This window comes from Micromys minutus (genome assembly GCF_963924665.1).
Source record: "Micromys minutus genome assembly, chromosome: 2".
Taxonomy (NCBI): Eukaryota; Metazoa; Chordata; class Mammalia; order Rodentia; family Muridae; genus Micromys; species Micromys minutus.
This window is the reverse complement of record NC_137971.1, coordinates 95,331,211-95,335,369: the sequence shown is the minus strand read 5'-3', so window position 1 is coordinate 95,335,369 and position 4,159 is coordinate 95,331,211.

The window sequence follows — 4,159 nt, the reverse complement described above, 5'->3', positions numbered from 1 at the left end:
GGAACATTTTGGTATTAACACATGTATGGCTGTGTGGTGTGCACAAATCGGCTAATGATAATTCTCTGCTCTATGTTTGAGATGGTAAAAGGCATCTGTCAATTTCTTAATAAGTCTGTTTGGACTGAATAACCAAACTGTAATATAAAGTCTCCATTCATGCCACATGAAAGGATGGTATGTGATAATGAACCGTAAGGACCAGGTAGCCGAAAATTTTCTTTGGCTATTGCTGAGACCTTGATGTCTCAGCTAGTCTCTGAGCTGTTACCATGTAAAGGGATTCGAATTCATGCCATATATTTTGTTGTTTTTCTGGGTTTCTTACATGTCACTAGCCAAAATTTTCAGGAGGTCCTCCCTGGTGAAATCTAATCTTTATTAATTTTGAAGGAATCCATAGCTTTTTGTTTCCTGTAGAAACAAAAACATATCCTCTTCCCCAATGCAACACATTTCCAGACTTCCATCCTGAAGTTGACACAGCCTTAAAGTATATGGGATAGTTTAATTCAGCAATTGTGCTTGCGACCTGCCTCTTTGACATTTAAGAAATTTAAAGTTTAATCACTCTGTAATCTATCTTTGGAAGATCCCATATCCCCTTTCATTTTATCACCATTTGTTTTAAAGCATAGTTAGAGCTTTTCATAATTTATTGACCTATATGATTGTGAGGAATACCCACAACGTGTTTTGTGTTATAATGGGTTTTTTTTATGTTGCATTTTACTGGACATACATGACAAAGCATTATAAGTTTTAGTCTGTAAAGGTATCCCTGAAATGGCCGTCATTTCTAATAAATGTGTAATTACAGAATCAGTCTTTTAAGAACTCAAGGCAGCATCCCACTGGAGTTCTGAGTAGGTATCAATTGTATGATGATGTACATATTTTAGTCTTCCAAACTCTGCAAAATCAAACATATCTGTCTGCCGAATTTCATTTCTTTGGTTACCTTTCACATTACTTCTGGGCAGGCAATGGCATTTGATTATACAAAGAACAAGAAGGACAATTTTTTATAATTTCTTTGGCTTGTTACCAGGTTAGAAAAAAACTTTTCCTTAAACCTCTACTATTTGCATGATGACTTTTATAAGAATTTGAAGCTTCTAGCATTTTTCCTATTAATAATTGATCTATCTCCTCATTTCCTAGTGCCAATGGTCCTGACAAACCTGCATGAGATCAAAAATGGGTTATGTATAATAGATGATCTCTGTTTCAAATTACTCTATGGCAGTAGAAATAACAAATTTTGCACTTCTGAAATAAGTTCAGCAGTTTCTGTATGCAAAACAACTCTTAGGACTAATACCTCCAAAATTTTAAACAGTATTGGCCTAGTACTTTATGCTTTGATCATGTTTGGTTTTGAACTAAAAGTTGAGCTTATCCTATTTTTTTCCCAATGAAGGGGACCATTAATAAAGTTATCCTCAATATTAGAGAAAAAATTTTCCATGAAGGGACTTTTAATATTGTGTCATTCCTGCTATTGGGAAAAAACAAAAAACATTAATAAAAATCAAGCAAAGATTGATATCTCTTCTCTCTGGGTGCTACTGGCCACCAGCCTGTAAGGATAAAGAGAACAGGGGTGAGGAGCAGGGTTCAGACAGCCTGTGAGTACAAGGGAAATGACAGACATTTGGGATCAGCTTCAGAGAGGCAGCTGACCTTTTATTCAGGGTGAATAAGTGTATATAGTTTTGGGGAATGGGGTTGGGGTCTCCAGGCTGGGTGTGTACTGTTGTCTAGAGTTAAGGGTATGAGGAGGTGCCTCATTTGCAGGGAGATGCATCGCAGGAATTCCAGATGCTTGCTAGACAGGTGTTTTATTTTTAATTGGTTATTTTATTCATTTACATTTCAAATGTTGTCCCTCTTCCTGTTCTCCCCTCCACAACTCCATCCCATTTTCCCGTTCCTTTTTCCTCTATGAGGGTCTCCTCCATCCACCCATCCACTTCTCCCTTACCAGTCCAGCGTTTATCCCTAGGCTGAAGCATCAAGCCTCCACAGGACCAATTGATGCCAGACAAGGCCATCCTCTGCTACATATGTAACTGGAGCCATGGCTCCCTCCATGTGTGCTCTTTGGTTTGTGGTTTAGTCCCTGGGAGCTTTGGGGAGGGGAGGTTTCAGTTAGTTGATATCGTTGTTCTTCTTATGGGGTTGCAATTTCCTTCAGCTCCTTCAGTTCTTCCCCTAACTCTTCCATTGGGGTCCCTGGGCTTACTAGGATAGTTGTATCTGTAACTGTATTAGTCATGTGTTGCCAGAGCCTCTGAGAGGACAGTTATACCAGGCTCCTGTCAGCAAGTTGTTCTTGGCATCATCAATAGTGCTGGGGTTTGATGGCTGCAGATGGGATGGATCCCTAGGTAGGGAGGTCCTTGGATGGCCTTTCCTTCAGTCTCTGCTCTGCTTTTTGTTCCTGCATTTTCTTTAGACTGAAACAATTCTGGGTTAAAATTTTTGAGATGGGTAGGTGGGCCCATTTCTCAACTAGGATCTGTGCCTATCTACTGGAGATAGTCTCTATGGGTTCTATTTCCCTTTTGTTGGATATTTCAGCTAATGTCATCCCCCTTGGGTCCAGGGAACCTCTCTCTTCTCTGGATCCTGGAACTTTCTAGTGGCTACCCCTAGTTTCCCATCCTCCGCTGCTACATATTTCAATTCATTTTCCTGACCCTCTATTTCTCTCCTGTATCTTCCCACACCTAATCCTGCCCCCGTTTTTTCCTTCTCCCTCCAAGGTCCCTTCCTCCCTCTACCTCCCATAATTATTTTGTTCCCCCTTCTAAATAGGATTGAAGCATCCACACTTTGTTCTTCCTTCTTCTTAAGCTTCCTGTGGTCTGTGAGTTGTATTGTGGATATTCTGAGCATTTTGGCTAATACCCACTTATCAGTGAGTACCTACCAATGTGTGTTCTTTTGTGACTGGGTTACCTCACTCAGGATGATTTGCCTAAGAATTTCACAAAGTCATTGCTTTTAATAGCTGAGTAGTATTCCATTGTGTAAATGGACCACATTTTCTGTATCAATTTTTTGATTGAGGGACATCTGGATTGTGTCCTGCTTTTGGATATTATAAATAAGGCTGCTATGAACATAGTGGAAGATGTGCCCTTGTTATAGATCGGAGTATCTTTTGGATATATGCCCAATAGTAGTATAGCTGGGTCCTCAGATAGTACAATATCCAATTTTCTGAGGAACCACCAGACTAATTTCCAGAGTGACTGTACCAACTTACAACCCCACCAACAATAAAGGAGTGTTCCTCTTTCTTCACCTCCTCACCAGTATCTGCTGTTCCCCAAGTTTTTGATCTTAGCCATTCTGATTGGTATGAGGTGGAATCTCAGGGTTGTTTTGACTTTCATTTCCATGATGACTAAGGATGTTGAATATTTCTTTGGGTGATTCTTGGCCATTAAAGATTCCTCAGTTGAGAATTTTTTGTTTAGCTCTGTACCCCATTATTAATAGGGCTATTTGGTTCTCTGAAGTCTAACTTCTTGAGCATTTTGTGTATTTTGGATATTAGCTCTCTATCAGATATAGGATTAGTAAAGATCTTTTTCCAAACTGTAGGTTGCTGTTTTGTCTTATTGACAGTGTCCTTTGCCTTACAGATGCTTTTCAATTTTATGAGGTCCCATTTGCTAATTGTTGATCTTAGAGCCTGAGCCATTAGTGTTCTGTTTAGAAAATTTTCCCCTGTGCCTATGTGTTTGAGGTTCTCCTCATGTTCTCTTCTATTAGATTCAGCAATCTGGTTTTATGTGGAGGTCCTGGATCCACTTGGACTTGAGCTTTGTACAAGGAGATAAGAATGGATCAATTTTCATTCTTCTATATGCCAACCACCAGTTGAACCAGCACCATTTGTTGAAAATTTTGTCTTTTTTCCACTGGATGGTTTTGGCTTCTTTGTCAAAGATTGAGTGATTAGAATAGGTGTGTCGGTTTGTTTCTAGATCTTCAATTCTATTCCGTTGGTCTACCTGTCTGTGTCTGTACCAGTATCATGAGGTTGTTATTCCTATTGCTCTATAGTACGGCTTGAGGTCAGGAATGGTGATTCCCTCCTCCCCCAGAAGTTCTTTTATTGTTGAGAATATAACTAATATTT